Here is a 19,828-nt window from a genome sequence, read left to right as displayed (position 1 = left end):
TACAGCGGGGGATACAGCCTGTATATATACACTACAGCGGGGGATACAGCCTGTATATATACACTACAGCGGGGGATACAGCCTGTATATATACACTACAGCGGGGGATACAGCCTGTATATACACACTACAGCGGGGGATACAGCCTGTATACACACACTACAGTGGAGGATACAGCCTGTATATACACTACAGCGGGGGATACAGCCTGTATATATACACTACAGCGGGGGATACAGCCTGTATATATACACACTACAGCGGAGGATACAGCCTGTATATATACACTACAGCGGAGGATACAGCCTGTATATACACTACAGCGGAGGATACAGCCTGTATACACACTACAGCGGGGGATACAGCCTGTATATATACACTACAGCGGAGGATACAGCCTGTATATACACACTACAGCGGGGGATACAGCCTGTATATATACACTACAGCGGAGGATACAGCCTGTATATACACACTACAGCGGGGGATACAGCCTGTATATACACACACTACAGCGGAGGATACAGCCTGTATATATACACACTACAGCGGGGGATACAGCCTGTATACACACACTACAGTGGAGGATACAGCCTGTATATACACTACAGCGGGGGATACAGCCTGTATATACACTACAGCGGGGGATACAGCCTGTATATATACACTACAGCGGGGGATACAGCCTGTATATATACACTACAGTGGAGGATACAGCCTGTATATACACTACAGCGGGGGATACAGCCTGTATATACACTACAGCGGGGGATACAGCCTGTATATATACACTACAGCGGAGGATACAGCCTGTATATACACACACTACAGCGGGGGATACAGCCTGTATATACACACACTACAGCGGAGGATACAGCCTGTATATACACACACTACAGCGGGGGATACAGCCTGTATATACACACTACAGCGGGGGATACAGCCTGTATATACACACACTACAGCGGAGGATACAGCCTGTATATACACTACAGCGGGGGATACAGCCTGTATACACACACTACAGTGGAGGATACAGCCTGTATATACACTACAGCGGGGGATACAGCCTGTATATATACACTACAGCGGGGGATACAGCCTGTATATATACACACTACAGCGGAGGATACAGCCTGTATATATACACTACAGCGGAGGATACAGCCTGTATATACACTACAGCGGAGGATACAGCCTGTATACACACTACAGCGGGGGATACAGCCTGTATATATACACTACAGCGGAGGATACAGCCTGTATATACACACTACAGCGGGGGATACAGCCTGTATATATACACACTACAGCGGGGGATACAGCCTGTATATATACACTACAGCGGAGGATACAGCCTGTATACACACTACAGCGGGGGATACAGCCTGTATATACACTACAGCGGGGGATACAGCCTGTATATATACACTACAGCGGAGGATACAGCCTGTATATATACACTACAGCGGAGGATACAGCCTGTATATATACACTACAGCGGAGGATACAGCCTGTATATACACTACAGCGGAGGATACAGCCTGTATATACACTGCAGCGGAGGATACAGCCTGTATATACACACACTACAGCGGAGGATACAGCCTGTATATACACTACAGCGGGGGATACAGCCTGTATATACACACACTACAGCGGAGGATACAGCCTGTATATACACTACAGCGGGGGATACAGCCTGTATATACACACACTACAGCGGAGGATACAGCCTGTATATACACTACAGCGGAGGATACAGCCTGTATATATACACTACAGCGGAGGATACAGCCTGTATATATACACTACAGTGGAGGATACAGCCTGTATATACACTACAGCGGAGGATACAGCCTGTATATACACTGCAGCGGAGGATACAGCCTGTATATACACACACTACAGCGGAGGATACAGCCTGTATATACACTACAGCGGGGGATACAGCCTGTATATACACACACTACAGCGGAGGATACAGCCTGTATATACACTACAGCGGGGGATATGAGGTCGGAGGAAGCTGATTACACAGGAAGTGGTGAGATCCGAGTGTCTTGCCCTTATATAGAGAGAAGTGTCAGAGACTGAGGGGGAGGGAGGCACAGTCACTTTTCCGTCTTCCCGCAGCTTTCTACAGGAATGTCCATCCACACCAACAAGTGTATACGGTAAGCCCATAAGCTCCAGCACACCGGCATTACGGGACACTTCTGTAGAGCATCCATGGAGACAATAAAAATCTTCTGAAATCGTGCACAGACGCAATGTTGCATCCTGTGCAGTCTGAACGTTATCTAGGAACCTCAGTGCAACGTCTGTCATACACTAATGACATCCAGGACCCTGGGGATACACGAGCGGGAGCCTTCTCCGGGAACCACCAAGTAGTCAGGACCCCCAACCGGGAACCTTCACCGGGAATCTAAGAGAAGCCGGGAACCACCGAGTAGTCAGGACCCTTCACCAGTAGTCTAAGACAAGTCGGGAACCAGAGAGTAGTCAGGACCCCCAATCGGAAGCCACTGAGCAGCCAGGACCCTTCCCCAGGAATCTAAGAGAAGCCGGGAACCACAGAGTAGTCAGGACCCCCAATCGGAAGCCACTGAGCAGCCAGGACACTTCACCGGTAGTCTAAGAGAAGGCGGGAACCACTGAGTAGTCAGGACCCCCAACCGGGGGGAACCACCGAGCAGCGTCAGGACCCTTCACCAGTAGTCTAAGAGAAGCCAGGAACCACAGTAGTCAGGACCCCCAACCGGGAACCATGAAGCAGCCAGGACCCTTCACCAGTAGTCTAAGAGAAGCCGGGGACCACAGAGTAGTCAGGACCCCCAACCGGGAACCACCAAGCAGCCAGGACCCTTCACCGGTAGTCTAAGAGAAGCCAGGAACCACAGAGTTGTCAGGACCCCCAACCGGGAACCACCAAGCAGCCAGGACCCTTCACCGGTAGTCTAAGAGAAGTCGGGAACCACAGAGTAGGTGGGACACAAAAATCTAAAATAACCAATAAATTTTGTTCAACTTCACAATTGTGTCCCACTAGTTGTTGATTCTTCCCCATAAATTTACAATTGGTATCTTTATGTTTGAAGCATGATATGTGGGAAAAGGTTGAAAAGTTCCAGGGGGGGGGGGCTGAATTTTTTTAATGAAATAAATGAAATAAAACACAACACACTTTGCCATATTTATTATATGCCCAATTCCTGTGACGCCCTCGATCACCTGCAAAAAAAAAAACCAACGCAAATACTCCGTTCCGACGTAATCCATTTAATAACGAGTGTCCCACGATGATCTCCCCTATAGAGCTGTTACATCAGGATATGTGACCGCTCTACAGGGCCTCAGATGACACACTGACCGGAGATAATACTCCCGCAGTGTAGTTCCCCTGCTCTCTCTTTTCTGCACAATTGCTGTGTGAGAATTTTTTCAAACAGCAGTGCAGCAAGTGACTAGGCGGCAGAGTGATCCACAGCGGGAGGATTATCTCCGGTCACTATACACTGGAGCCCCTGTAGAGCGGTCACATCTCTTGATGTGACAGGTCTACGTGGGAGATCGTCGTGGGACACTCATAAATGGATTACATCGAAACAGGGAGTATACTGTTGGTTTATTTTATTTTTTTGGCAGATGATTGAGGGCGTCAGGGAGTAGCTGTTTGGTATGTGTACTGTATGTGTATATGTGTTTTTTTTATTTTATTTATTTATTTATTTTTTTAACTACTCAACACAGTAGCCGGATGATGGGACTACTACTGTCACATCATCAGCTAATGCTGTCACTGTGGCAGACATAGCCGAATGGTACTGCTAGTCCCATCGGACAATGCCTGCCTACACACAGCCACGAACACACCCGCAGACCCTGCACACAGACCTGCACACTCTTCCCCCTCCCTATCTGAAGCAAAACCGCAGATCTTTTTACACCTGTGGTTTTGCTGCGGATTTGACTGACTCAATGGAAGTCAATAGGTGCAGAAATGCTGAGGATCCGCAAAAAAAAAAAAAAATTGGCATGCTGCAGAAAATAAAACGCTGCAAATCCGCGCGTATTTTTCCACAGCGTGTGCACAGGAATTCTGTAATTCTCATTGACTTACATTGGTTGTGCACTACACTGCGGATTTGATGCAGTTCCACACGTCCAAAAACGCTGCGGATCTGCATCAAAATCAGCAACATGTTACACAGCAAGAGAAGCTGGGAACCACAGAGCAGCCGGGACCCCCCCAACTAGGAGCCACAGAGCAGCCGGGACCCCCCCAACTAGGAGCCACAGAGCAGCCGGGACCCCCCCAACTAGGAGCCACAGAGCAGCCGGGATCCCCCCAACTAGGAGCCACAGAGCAGCCGGGACCCCCCAACTAGGAGCCACAGAGCAGCCGGGACCCCCCCAACTAGGAGCCACAGAGCAGCCGGGACCCCCCCAACTAGGAGCCACAGAGCAGCCGGGACTCCCCCAACTAGGAGCCACAGAGCAGCCGGGACCCCCCCAACTAGGAGCCACAGAGCAGCCGGGACCCCCCCAACTAGGAGCCACAGAGCAGCCGGGACCCCCCCAACTAGGAGCCACAGAGCAGCCGGGATCCCCCCAACTAGGAGCCACAGAGCAGCCGGGACCCCCCCAACTAGGAGCCACAGAGCAGCCGAGACCCCCCCAACTAGGAGCCACAGAGCAGCCGAGACCCCCCCCAACTAGGAGCCACAGAGCAGCCGAGAACCCCCCCCAACTAGGAGCCACAGAGCAGCCGAGACCCCCCCCAACTAGGAGCCACAGAGCAGCCGAGAACCCCCCCCAACTAGGAGCCACAGAGCAGCCGAGACCCCCCCCAACTAGGAGCCACAGAGCAGCCGGGACCCCCCCCCCCAACTAGGAGCCACAGAGCAGCCGGGACCCCCCCCCCCCAACTAGGAGCCACAGAGCAGCCGGGACCCCCCCCCCCAACTAGGAGCCACAGAGCAGCCGGGACCCCCCCCCCCCCCCCAACTAGGAGCCACAGAGCAGCCGGGACCCCCCCCCCCCCAACTAGGAGCGACAGAGCAGCCGGGACCCCCCCCCCCAACTAGGAGCCACAGAGCAGCTGGGAGCCCCCAACTAGGAGCCACAGAGCAGCCGAGAAACAGCGGAGGACACAGCTTGTATATATACACACACCGTACAGTGGAGGATACAGCCTATATAATGTATATATTAGTTATATACACACATACAGGACCCCTAGATACATGACCGGGAGCCACAGAGCATCAAGAATGCCCCCCCCCTTCACCAGGAGCCGTAGAGAAGCCGGGAGCCACAGAGCAGCCAGGACCACCCGGGACCACCCTTCACCGGGAGCCATAGAGGAGCCAGGACCCCCCTTTAGCAGTTTAGCTGTGTTGTGTCAGCAGTCGTCTGCAGCTACACACCGGTCACTCATGGATCTATCGCAGAGGACTTCTTGAATCCAAGCACAAGCTCCTCAGCAAGCCTGGAAGGAGGCACCAGTGTGATAGTCCAGAGCGTGCGGCTTCTCAGATTCCGCGGTGCCCCCGTCACTCTGATGACCGCTTTACACCACTTGTATGAAGGAAGAGACTGAACTGACGTCCTTGATGACAGCAGCGACCCCGTGAACGTCTGTGACGTCTCTGAAGAAGCAGCCGGCGCTACGTTGAGCAGAGACACACAGTAGTAACATACAAGACATGGACGCTCGGTGGAGTACAGGACTCGTTGCATCGGCTGCTACTTATGTCACTATCCAGCAGGCGTTCCTCAGCACAAGACGCTTCTGCCACCTGCGGCCTCTGCTGATCGATTCACAAAAAAAAGGTGTCTCTGTATCACCACAGGCCTCTGCAAGACGTGAGGCTGCTTCACAATGTGGTGTATTGTATCTGGTGCAGTGTAAAGGTGCTCTGCAATTCTGTACGATAAAGACTACGGAGGAGCGCAGCCGCCGCCTCCCGAGGAGCGCAGACGAGCAGCCGCCGCCTCCCGAGGAGCGCAGACGAGCAGCCGCCGCCTCCCGAGGAGCGCAGACGAGCAGCCGCCGCCACCGAGGGAGGCAAGCGAGAAGCTGCCGCCGCCAAGAGAGGCAAACGAGAAGCAGGCGCCGCCGAGGGAGGCAAGCGAGAAGCTGCCGCCGCCGAGGGAGGCAAGCGAGAAGCTGCCGCCGCCGAGGGAGGCAAGCGAGAAGCTGCCGCCGCCGAGGGAGGCAAGCGAGAAGCTGCCGCCGCCGAGGGAGGCAAGCGAGAAGCTGCCGCCGCCGAGGGAGGCAAGCGAGAAGCTGCCGCCGCCGAGGGAGGCAAGCGAGAAGCTGCCGCCGCCGAGGGAGGCAAGCGAGAAGCTGACGCCGCCGATGGAGGCAAGCGAGAAGCTGCCGCCGCCGAGGGAGGCAAGCGAGAAGCTGCCGCCGCCGAGGGAGGCAAGCGAGAAGCTGCCGCCGCCGAGGGAGGCAAGCGAGAAGCTGCCGCCGCCGAGGGAGGCAAGCGAGAAGCTGCCGCCGCCGAGGGAGGCAAGCGAGAAGCTGCCGCCGCCGAGGGAGGCAAGCGAGAAGCTGCCGCCACCGAGGGAGGCAAGCGAAAAGCAGGTGCCACCGAGGGAGGCAAGCGAGAAGCAGCCGTCACAGAGGGTGGCAAGCGAGAAGCAGGTGCCACCAGGGGCGGCAAACAAGGATGATACTGATCGAGCGAACAACACCAAGACTGGAAATCAGAGGAGTAGAAATCTGCTTGGTGCTATGAAGCATCCAAATGAGGTTTATTTTCCCACCACCAAGCCTTTGTGAGAGGAGGTGAGAGGATGGTTTCTCCATGACTAGTGTCCACCATGAATCATAGAAAGGTGGTGTCATGAGGGGGGCTCAGCTGATGACAATATAGGGGATTACCAATACAAGGCCCATTACTCAGAGCACAGCCACCAGACGGTTCTGGTTTGCGCTTCGTGGACCATCATTTGTGATATATCAGGACTATGGTTCCGAACTCCTCCAGGCAATGCAAGGGAGATGTGACCAAGGAGAGGGATGGGGATAGAGGCTACATCACAGGACATGTCCTCCACAATCGCCCGGCCTCAGAGGAGTGCCGATGGTTTGGGTTGAGTTGGACCTAGGGTGAAGGCAAAGCACCAACAAGATCTCAGCAGCTCCGGGAAAAAGTCCAAACGGCCTGGAGAAACTGCTGAATGACGAGGGGCGTAAAGCCCTAATCAGAGTACCAGGGGGCGCAGGAGGAATCTGAGGGGTAACACTCTGGCACGTGTCACACACATTTACTCCTTGCTTCCATATCTGTTCCTTCGTGGTGTTTGCCTCCTTCAGTCTGATTCTAAAATGTGCACATTACATCGTACTGACGTACGAGCCCGGGGTGACGGCGTCACTGACGTACGAGCCCGGGGTGACGGCGTCACTGACGTACGAGCCCGGGGTGACGGCGTCACTGACGTACGAGCCCGGGGTGACGGCGTCACTGACGTACGAGCCCGGGGTGACGGCGTCACTGACGTACGAGCCCGGGGTGACGGCGTCACTGACGTACGAGCCCGGGGTGACGGCGTCACTGACGTACGAGCCCGGGGTGACGGCGTCACTGACGTACGAGCCCGGGGTGACGGCGTCACTGACGTACGAGCCCGGGGTGACGGCGTCACTGACGTACGAGCCCGGGGTGACGGCGTCACTGACGTACGAGCCCGGGGTGACGGCGTCACTGACGTACGAGCCCGGGGTGACGGCGTCACTGACGTACGAGCCCGGGGTGACGGCGTCACTGACGTACGAGCCCGGGGTGACGGCGTCACTGACGTACGAGCCCGGGGTGACGGCGTCACTGACGTACGAGCCCGGGGTGACGGCGTCACTGACGTACGAGCCCGGGGTGACGGCGTCACTGACGTACGAGCCCGGGGTGACGCAAGGACCGGGGGCAATGGTGTCAGTTACACAGAAGCCCGGGGTGACGGTGTCACTCACGTATGAGCCTGGCATGGTGTAAGATTATATATATATATATATGAACCAATAATGGCTCCCAAATGATGCAGGCGACGGGTGGATCAGGGTCCGCTCTGTCATACATTGATCACAGTACATCAACAGAAATCCACCACTGGCCAAAAGTGACAGCAAGACTATCGGAGCGCGCAGACATCCTACACAGCACTGCGCTCAGCCTCTGCGCAAAGAAGGACGCAGCCACAGACAAGTCCTACAACACGGAGCCAACTGATAGCAAACCACAACCACGAGGGGGGAGCGAGACGGAAAACCAGACCCCCTGCAAGAAGGAGCCAAGACCCATGCTCCACTCCATACTCAGCCCGCTCCCCAGCGCCCCCCTCCGTACACGGCCCGGAGCCCTGCGCCCCCCTCCGTACACGGCCCGGAGCCCTGCGCCCCCCTCCGTACACGGCCCGGAGCCCTGCGCCCCCCTCCGTACACGGCCCGGAGCCCTGCGCCCCCCTCCGTACACGGCCCGGAGCCCTGCGCCCCCCTCCGTACACGGCCCGGAGCCCTGCGCCCCCCTCCGTACACGGCCCGGAGCCCTGCGCCCCCCTCCGTACACGGCCCGGAGCCCTGCGCCCCCCTCCGTACACGGCCCGGAGCCCTGCGCCCCCCTCCGTACACGGCCCGGAGCCCTGCGCCCCCCTCCGTACACGGCCCGGAGCCCTGCGCCCCCCTCCGTACACGGCCCGGAGCCCTGCGCCCCCCTCCGTACACGGCCCGGAGCCCTGCGCCCCCCTCCGTACACGGCCCGGAGCCCTGCGCCCCCCTCCGTACACGGCCCGGAGCCCTGCGCCCCCCTCCGTACACGGCCCGGAGCCCTGCGCCCCCCTCCGTACACGGCCCGGAGCCCTGCGCCCCCCTCCGTACACGGCCCGGAGCCCTGCGCCCCCCTCCGTACACGGCCCGGAGCCCTGCGCCCCCCTCCGTACACGGCCCGGAGCCCTGCGCCCCCCACCGTACACGGCCCGGAGCCCTGCGCCCCCCACCGTACACGGCCCGGAGCCCTGCGCCCCCCACCGTACACGGCCCGGAGCCCTGCGCCCCCCTCCGTACACGGCCCGGAGCCCTGCGCCCCCCACCGTACACGGCCCGGAGCCCTGCGCCCCCCTCCGTACACGGCCCGGAGCCCTGCGCCCCCCTCCGTACACGGCCCGGAGCCCTGCGCCCCCCTCCGTACACGGCCCGGAGCCCTGCGCCCCCCTCCGTACACGGCCCGGAGCCCTGCGCCCCCCTCCGTACACGGCCCGGAGCCCTGCGCCCCCCTCCGTACACGGCCCGGAGCCCTGCGCCCCCCTCCGTACACGGCCCGGAGCCCTGCGCCCCCCTCCGTACACGGCCCGGAGCCCTGCGCCCCCCTCCGTACACGGCCCGGAGCCCTGCGCCCCCCTCCGTACACGGCCCGGAGCCCTGCGCCCCCCTCCGTACACGGCCCGGAGCCCTGCGCCCCCCTCCGTACACGGCCCGGAGCCCTGCGCCCCCCTCCGTACACGGCCCGGAGCCCTGCGCCCCCCTCCGTACACGGCCCGGAGCCCTGCGCCCCCCTCCGTACACGGCCCGGAGCCCTGCGCCCCCCTCCGTACACGGCCCGGAGCCCTGCGCCCCCCTCCGTACACGGCCCGGAGCCCTGCGCCCCCCTCCGTACACGGCCCGGAGCCCTGCGCCCCCCTCCGTACACGGCCCGGAGCCCTGCGCCCCCCTCCGTACACGGCCCGGAGCCCTGTGCCCCCCGCTCTCCTCGGAGTCCTCTGTCCTGTCTCTTCCTCAGCTCGCAGTGATGCATTCCTGCGCTCGTCACGTCTGTCATCCGCCTCTGTGATTACTACATACCGATCAGAGTCTGTATCCTCCAGGCATGAATTCTGGAGCTAGAGGCGCCGCCCGCTCTCCCGCCGGGTGACACACGGGGTGGAAACACCCAGACTTACACATAAGGCATATATGGAAAAAAGTGAGCTCACGCGTTTCAGGACCTGATCCCCCTACACAATGAGGAGCTGCCGGGACAGTAAAGATCTCTGCAGAGGCGAGACAACGGGGGAAATGGACAAATGTGACTCACCAAGGAGATGTCCAACTTCTCAAATCATGTCCATCACCCAGAGTGAGCGAACGTGACAAGCAAACGCGGCAGGAAGGAGTTAAACAGGAGGATGTGCCCAAGATGAAGCAACAGGAAGTGAGTGCACCAGAGACAGAGAGCAGAAACCAGAGAGACAGGGCTGAGAGCGCCCCAGATAGACAGCACACGAGGCAGGACGGAGAGCAGGACAGGGAAAGAGACCAGGCCAAGAGCAAGCAAGATAGAGAACGGACGGGCAAAGCGCCGGGGCCGAGGAGCCGGACGGGCAAAGCGCCGGGGCCGAGGAGCCGGACGGGCAAAGCGCCGGGGCCGAGGAGCCGGACGGGCAAAGCGCCGGGGCCGAGGAGCCGGACGGGCAAAGCGCCGGGGCAGAGAGCAAGCAAGACAGGACATAGAGCCAGGGCTGTGGAGTCGGTAAGACTCCGACTCCTCAATTTCCCTTACACCGACTCCGACTCCCACATATATTGCTTATATTTAAGTGAAAAATTTATTGTAGTACAATGTGAACATCAGACATTTAATCATTTTTATGATCCAATAATCAAGATATTTAGATAGAACAGAATATATATTGGTGTACTACCCGGTTTTCATTCTTTTTGGTACAGATACGATATGGATAGACAGATATGGATAAATGGATATATAGATAGAGCAGATTTCTAATCTGCTTTTGCTATTGAAAACATTATCTATGAGCTCAAAAACCTTTCAGGTGATGCAGTTTTTTAAAAAGATGATCAGCTTTTGCAGCTGAAAAACGTATCCTCAAAAAACACAGGAAAAACGCCGTGTGTGAATGTAGACTTAGATCAGGAATAGAACAGTCATTTATAGGACATTTCATAACTTTCCCAAACTCCTATAAAAAAATATTCAGCACATTCTGCATTGAACTACTGTACCCAATATATTATATATTTTAGGAGTCGGAGTCGCTCCATTTTATACCGACTCCAACTCCGACTCCACAACTCCAACTCCACAGCCCTGCGTAGAGCGTGAGTCAGGCAGGGATAATAATAATGATTCCACTGTCCAGTCAGCGAGATTTAATTTACATACATTTTATAAAAAACAAAAAGGGTTAATTAGAAGAATGACAAGCTCACCACGCATAAGAATAAAAATTCACTCAACTGACCAGCTGGATGGTGAGTGTGTGCAGTACAGGAAAAGAGCAGAGGCGAGAGAGACCAGCTGAATAGCGAGAGCGCACGGTACAGAGCAAAAGCACTGACGCAACTGACCAGCTGACTAGCGAGTGCACCATACAAAGCAAGAGCACTGATGCAACTGACCAGCGAGCGCACGGTACAGGGCAAGAGCACTGATGCAACTGACCAGCTGAACATTGAGCGAAAGGTACAGAGCAAGAGCACTGACGCAACTGACCAGCAAGCGCACCATACAGAGCAAGAGCACTGACGCAACTGACCAGCAAGCGCACCATACAGAGCAAGAGCACTGACGCAACTGACCAGCAAGCGCACCATACAGAGCAAGAGCACTGACGCAACTGACCAGCAAGCGCACCATACAGAGCAAGAGCACTGACGCAACTGACCAGCAAGCGCACCATACAGAGCAAGGGCACTGACGCAACTGACCAGCAAGCGCACCATACAGAGCAAGAGCACTGACGCAACTGACCAGCAAGCGCACCATACAGAGCAAGAGCACTGACGCAACTGACCAGCAAGCGCACCATACAGAGTAAGAGCACTGACGCAACTGACCAGCAAGCGCACCATACAGAGTAAGAGCACTGACGCAACTGACCAGCAAGCGCACCATACAGAGCAAGAGCACTGACGCAACTGACCAGCTGACTAGCGAGTGCACCATACAGAGCAAGAGCACTGACGCAACTGACCAGCAAGCGCACCATACAGAGCAAGAGCACTAACGCAACTGACCAGCAAGCGCACCATACAGAGTAAGAGCACTGACGCAACTGACCAGCAAGCGCACCATACAGAGTAAGAGCACTGACGCAACTGACCAGCAAGCGCACCATACAGAGCAAGAGCACTGACGCAACTGACCAGCAAGCGCACCATACAGAGCAAGAGCACTGACGCAACTGACCAGCAAGCGCACCATACAAAGCAAGAGCACTGACGCAACTGACCAGCAAGCGCACCATACAGAGTAAGAGCACTGACGCAACTGACCAGCGAGTGCACCATACAAAGCAAGAGCACTGATGCAACTGACCAGAAAGCGCACCATACAGAGCAAGAGCACTGACGCAACTGACCAGCAAGCGCACCATACAGAGAAAGAGCACTGACGCAACTGACCAGCGAGTGCACCATACAAAGCAAGAGCACTGATGCAACTGACCAGCGAGCGCACGGTACAGAGCAAGAGAACGGATGCAACTGACCAGCTGAACAGCGAGCGCACAGTACAGAGCAAGAGCACTGACGCAACTGACCAGCTGAACAGCGAGCGCACAGTACAGAGCAAGAGCACTGACGCAACTGACCAGCTGAACAGCGAGCGCACAGTACAGAACAAGAGCACTGACGCAACTGAACAACTTAACAGCGAGCGCACGGTGCAGAGCAAGAGAACTGACGCAACTGACCAGCTAGCGCACGGTACAGAGCAAGGGCACTGACGCAACAGACCAGCTAGATGGTGAGTGCAACGTACAGAGAAACAGAACTGACCAGCGAGCGCACCGTACAGAGCAAGAGCACTGACGCCACTGACCAGCTGGACAGTGAGAGCTCTGTACAGAGTGAGAGCACTGACGCAACTGACCAGCGAGCGCAACGTACAGAGCAAGAGCACTGACGCCACTGACCAGCAGGACAGTGAGAGCTCTGTACAGAGTGAGAGCACTGACGCAACTGACCAGTGAGCGCATGGTACAGAGCAAGAGCACTGACGCGACTGACCAGCGAGCGCAACGTACAGAGCAAGAGCACTGACGCCACTGACCAGCTGGACAGTGAGAGCTCTGTACAGAGTAAGAGCACTGACGCGACTGACCAGCGAGCGCAACGTACAGAGCAAGAGAACTGACGCAACTGACCAGCTGGACAGTGAGAGCTCTGTCAGAGTGAGAGCACTGACGCGACTGACCAGCGAGCGCAACGTACAGAGCAAGAGCACTGACGCCACTGACCAGCTGGACAGTGAGAGCTCTGTACAGAGTAAGAGCACTGACGCAACTGACCAGCGAGCGCAACGTACAGAGCAAGAGCACTGACGAAACTGACTAGCTGGACAGTGAGAGCTCTGTACAGAGTGAGAGCACTGACGCGACTGACCAGCGAGCGCAACGTACAGAGCAAGAGAACTGACGCAACAAACAGGTATACACATACACACAAGAGAAAAAAAAAATATTATATATATATATATATATATACATACATATACACACACACACACACACACACACACAGGAGTATACAGCGTCATATGAGGGGTCACACGGAGTTATATGAGGGGCATACGGCGCTATACGGAGAGTATACGGCGCTATACGAGGAAGTATACGGCGCTATACGGAGGGGTATACGGCGGGGTACACAGCGTTATACGGGGGGTACACAGCGTTATACGGGGGGTACACAGCGTTATACGGGGGGTACACAGCGTTATATGGGGGGATACACAGAGTTATATGTGGGGGGGTCACACAGCGTTATATGGGGGGGTCACACAGCGTTATATGGGGGGGTCACACAGCGTTATATGGGGGGGTCACACAGCGTTATATGGGGGGGGTCACACAGAGTTATATGGGGGGGTCACACAGAGTTATATGGGGGGTCACACAGAGTTATATGGGGGGGTCACACAGAGTTATATGGGGGGGTCACACAGCGTTATATGGGGGGGGTCACACAGCGTTATATGGGGGGGGTCACACAGCGTTATACGAGGAGTATACAGCGTTATACGGGGGGTATACAGCGTTATACGGGGGGTACACAGCGTTATATGGGGGGGTCACACAGCGTTATATGGGGGGGTCACACAGAGTTATATGGGGGGGTCACAGCGTTATATGGCGGGGTCACACAGAGTTATATGGGGGGGGTCACACAGCGTTATATGGGGGGTCACACAGCGTTATATGGGGGGGGGTCACACAGCGTTATATGGGGGGGGTCACACAGCGTTATATGGGGGGGGTCACACAGAGTTATATGGGGGGGTCACACAGAGTTATATGGGGGGGGTCACACAGCGTTATATGGGGGGGTCACACAGCGTTATATGGGGGGGGTCACACAGCGTTATATGGGGGGGGTCACACAGCGTTATATGGGGGGGTCACACAGAGTTATATGGGGGGGTCACACAGAGTTATATGGGGGGGGTCACACAGCGTTATATGGGGGGGTCACACAGCGTTATATGGGGGGGTCACACAGCGTTATATGGGGGGGTCACACAGCGTTATACGAGGAGTATACAGTGTTATACGGGGGGTATACAGCGTTATACGGGGGGTACACAGCGTTATATGGGGGGTACACAGCGTTATATGGGGGGGTCACACAGCGTTATATGGGGGGGTCACAGCGTTATATGGCGGGGTCACACAGAGTTATATGGGGGGGGTCACACAGCGTTATATGGGGGGGGTCACACAGCGTTATATGGGGGGGGTCACACAGCGTTATATGGGGGGGGTCACACAGCGTTATATGGGGGGGGTCACACAGCGTTATATGGGGGGGGTCACACAGCGTTATACCGGGGGGTCACACAGCGTTATACCGGGGGGTCACACAGCGTTATACGAGGAGTATACAGCGTTATACGGGGGGTATACAGCGTTATACGGGGGGTATACAGCGTTATATGGGGGGTATACAGCGTTATATGGGGGGTATACAGCGTTATATGGGGGGTATACAGCGTTATATGGGGGGTATACAGCGTTATATGGGGGGTATACAGCGTTATATGGGGGGTATACAGCGTTATATGGGGGTATACAGCGTTACATGGGGGTCACACAGCGTTATATGGGGGGTATACAGCGTTATATGGGGGTCACACAGCGTTATACGGGGGGTATTCAGCGTTACATGGGGGTATACAGCGTTATATGGGGGGTATACAGCGTTATATGGGGGTATACAGCGTTATATGGGGGGTATACAGCGTTATATGGGGGGTATACAGCGTTATATGGGGGGTATACAGCGTTACATGGGGGTATACAGCGTTACATGGGGGTCACACAGCGTTATATGGGGGGTATACAGCGTTATATGGGGGTCACACAGCGTTATACGGGGGGTATTCAGCGTTACATGGGGGTATACAGCGTTATATGGGGGGTATACAGCGTTATATGGGGGTATACAGCGTTATAGGGGGGTATACAGCGTTATATGGGGGGTATACAGCGTTATATGGGGGGTATACAGCGTTATATGGGGGTATACAGCGTTATATGGGGGTATACAGCGTTATATGGGGGGTATACAGCGTTATATGGGGGGCATACAGCGTTATATGGGGGGTATACAGCGTTATATGGGGGTATACAGCGTTATATGGGGGGTATACAGCGTTATATGGGGGTTATACCGATAACCACACAGGGAGCGGTGACGAGCGGTATATACAGTTCCCCCGCCCAGCGCTCCCCCCGGGGCCGGACACGCGGCGCACACACACACAGGCCGGGCTGTGGCCCCCGGGACCCCGGGCCGCACTCACCGCTCACTTCTCCGGTCTCTCTGACTCCTTAGTGTCCGACCCCGCCCGTCCCGCTCTCCCCCACACTGCCTGCAGTGCCGCGTTACTGCCACCAGGGGTGGAGCGCCGCGCTGCATTCCTCCAATCGCCGCTAGAGGCCGCTACAGGCTCCATCCGTCCTCGAGCCACTAGAGGCCTCTCTGCACAGACCGCCCACGACAGAGACCCTCATCCGGTGACCGCAGCCGCCATCTTTACTACTGGCAACGGGGGACTCAGGGAGAGCTGGGATCAGATACGGCAGACGGCGTCACACGGGAGGGATGAGATACAGCAGACGGCGTCACACGGGAGGGATGAGATACAGCAGACGGCGTCACACGGGAGAGATGAGATACAGCAAACGGTGTCACACTGAGGGATGAGATACAGCAGACGGCGTCACACGGGAGGGATGAGATACAGCAGACGGCGTCACACGGGAGGGATGAGATACAGTTAGACGGCGTCACACGGGAGGGATGAGATACAGCAGACGGCGTCACACGGAGGGATGAGATACAGCAGACGGCGTCACACGGAGGGATGAGATACAGCAGACGGCGTCACACGGAGGGATGAGATACAGCAGACGGCGTCACACGGGAGAGATGAGATACAGCAGACGGCGTCACACGGGAGGGATGAGATACAGCAGACGGCGTCACACGGGAGGGATGAGATACAGCAGACGGCGTCACACGGGAGGGATGAGATACAGCAGACGGCGTCACACGGGAGGGATGAGATACAGCAGACGGCGTCACACGGGAGGGATGAGATACAGCAGACGGCGTCACACGGGAGGGATCAGATACAGCAGACGGCGTCACACGGAGGGATGAGATACAGCAGACGGCGTCACACGGGAGGGATGAGATACAGCAGACGGCGTCACACGGGAGGGATGAGATACAGCAGACGGCGTCACACGGGAGGGATCAGATACAGCAGACGGCGTCACACGGGAAAGATGAGATACAGCAGACGGCGTCACACGGGAGGGATGAGATACAGCAGACGGCGTCACACGGGAGGGATGAGATACAGCAGACGGCGTCACACGGGAGGGATGAGATACAGCAGACGGCGTCACACGGAAGGGATCAGATACAGCAGACGGCGTCACACGGGAGGGATGAGATACAGCAGACGGCGTCACACGGAGGGATGAGATACAGCAGACGGCGTCACACGGGAGGGATCAGATACAGCAGACGGCGTCACACGGAGGGATGAGATACAGCAGACGGCGTCACACGGAGGGATGAGATACAGCAGACGGCGTCACACGGGAGGGATGAGATACAGCAGACGGCGTCACACGGGAGGGATGAGATACAGCAGACGGCGTCACACGGGAGGGATGAGATACAGCAGACAGCGTCACACGGGAGGGATCAGATACAGCAGACGGTGTCACACGGGAGGGATGAGATACAGCAGACGGCGTCACACGGAGGGATGAGATACAGCAGACGGCGTCACACGGGAGGGATCAGATACAGCAGACGGCGTCACACGGAGGGATGAGATACAGCAGACGGCGTCACACGGGAGGGATGAGATACAGCAGACGGCGTCACACGGGAGGGATGAGATACAGCAGACGGCGTCACACGGGAGGGATCAGATACAGCAGACGGCGTCACACGGAGAGATGAGATACAGCAGACGGCGTCACACGGGAGGGATCAGATACAGCAGACGGCGTCACACGGAGGGATGAGATACAGCAGACGGCGTCACACGGGAGGGATGAGATACAGCAGACGGCGTCACACGGGAGGGATGAGATACAGCAGACGGCGTCACACGGGAGGGATCAGATACAGCAGACGGCGTCACACGGAGGGATGAGATACAGCAGACGGCGTCACACGGGAGGGATGAGATACAGCAGACGGCGTCACACGGAGGGATGAGATACAGCAGACGGCGTCACACGGGAGGGATGAGATACAGCAGACGGCGTCACACGGGAGAGATGAGATACAGCAGACGGCGTCAGATGGGATGGATCAGATACAGCAGACGGCGTCACACGGGAGGGATGAGATACAGCAGACGGTGTCACACGGGAGGGATGAGATACAGCAGACGGCGTCACACGGGAGGGATGAGATACAGCAGACGGCGTCACACGGGAGAGATGAGATACAGCAGACGGGGTCACACGGGAGGGATGAGATACAGCAGACGACGTCACACGGGAGGGATGAGATACAGCAGACGGCGTCACACGGGAGAGATGAGATACAGCAGACCGCGTCACACGGGATGGATCAGATACAGCAGACGGCGTCACACGGGAGAGATAAGATACAGCAGACGGCGTCACACAGGAGGGATGAGATACAGCAGACGGCGTCACACGGGAGGGATGAGATACAGCAGACGGCGTCACACGGGAGGGATGAGATACAGCAGACTGCGTCACACGGGAGGGATGAGATACAGCAGACGGCGTCACTCGGAGGGATGAGATACAGCAGACGGCGTCACACGGGAGGGATGAGATACAGCAGACGGCGTCACACGGGAGGGATGAGATACAGCAGACTGCGTCACACGGGAGGGATGAGATACAGCAGACGGCGTCACTCGGAGGGATGAGATACAGCAGACGGCGTCACACGGGAGGGATGAGATACAGCAGACGGAGTCACACGGGAGGGATGAGATACAGCAGACGGAGTCACATGGAGGGATGAGATACAGCAGACGGCGTCACACGGAGGGATGAGATACAGCAGACGGTGTCACACGGAGGGATGAGATACAGAAGGTGTCACACGGAGGGATGAGATACAGCAGACGGTGTCACAAGGGAGGAATGAGATTCAGCAGACGGTGTCACACGGTGGGATGAAATACATCAGACGGCGTCACACGGGAGGGATGAGATACAGCAGACGGCGTCACACGGAGGGATGAGATACAGCAGACGGCATCACACGGGAGGGATTAGATACAGCAGACGGTGTCACACTGGTGCGATGACACAGCAGATGGTATCACACGGAGGGATGAGATACAGCAGACGGCGTCACACGGGAGGGATTAGATACAGCAGACGGCGTCACACGGAGGGATGAGATACAGCAGACGGTGTCACACGGGAGGGATTAGATACAGCAGATGGCATCACACGGAGGGATGAGATACAGCTGACGGCGTCACATGGAAGGGATGAGATACAGCAGACCGCGTCACACGGGATGGATCAGATACAGCAGACGGCGTCACACGGGAGAGATAAGATACAGCAGACGGCGTCACACGGGAGGGATGAGATACAGCAGACGGCGTCACACGGGAGGGATGAGATACAGCAGACGGCGTCACACGGGAGGGATGAGATACAGCAGACGGCGTCACACGGGAGGGATGAGATACAGCAGACGGCGTCACTCGGAGGGATGAGATACAGCAGACGGCGTCACACGGGAGGGATGAGATACAGCAGACAGAGTCACACGGGAGAGATGAGATACAGCAGACGGAGTCACACGGAGGGATGAGATACAGCAGACGGCGTCACACGGAGGGATGAGATACAGCAGACGGTGTCACACGGAGGGATGAGATACAGAAGGTGTCACACGGAGGGATGAGATACAGCAGACGGTGTCACAAGGAAGGAATGAGATACAGCAGACGGTGTCACAAGGGAGGAATGAGATTCAGCAGACGGTGTCACACGGTGGGATGAAATACAGCAGACGGCGTCACACGGGAGGGATGAGATACAGCAGACGGCGTCACACGGAGGGATGAGATACAGCAGACGGCATCACACGGGAGGGATTAGATACAGCAGACGGTGTCACACTGGTGCGATGACACAGCAGATGGTATCACACAGAGGGATGAGATACAGCAGACGGCGTCACACGGGAGGGATGAGATACAGCAGACGGCGTCACACGGAGGGATGAGATACAGCAGACGGCATCACACGGGAGGGATTAGATACAGCAGACGGTGTCACACTG

General features: G+C 56.7%; 1 protein-coding gene across 3 annotated transcripts in view; it reads right to left on the bottom strand.

Moving 5' to 3' along the window:
- Positions 1-15,911, bottom strand: part of TLN1 (talin 1) — a 133,091-nt gene extending 117,180 nt beyond the window's left edge. For 2 of the 3 annotated variants that reach the window (XM_073562485.1, XM_073562488.1), the window contains exon 1: positions 15,813-15,911. The gene's annotated coding sequence lies outside the window, so the exon portion shown is untranslated. Of the gene's footprint in view, positions 1-10,082; positions 10,165-15,812 lie in introns of those variants that run through there. The other variant, XM_073562487.1, reaches the window with a different exon arrangement.
- Between the last annotated feature and the right edge of the window lie 3,917 nt (positions 15,912-19,828).

The sequence above is a fragment of the Dendrobates tinctorius genome, unplaced genomic scaffold (genome assembly GCF_039654945.1).
Source record: "Dendrobates tinctorius isolate UK_male_01 unplaced genomic scaffold, ASM3965494v1 ptg000353l, whole genome shotgun sequence".
Lineage (NCBI taxonomy): Eukaryota > Metazoa > Chordata > Amphibia > Anura > Dendrobatidae > Dendrobates > Dendrobates tinctorius.
The sequence above is the reverse complement of the archived record's forward strand: the minus strand, read 5'-3'. Positions and strand labels throughout refer to the sequence as shown.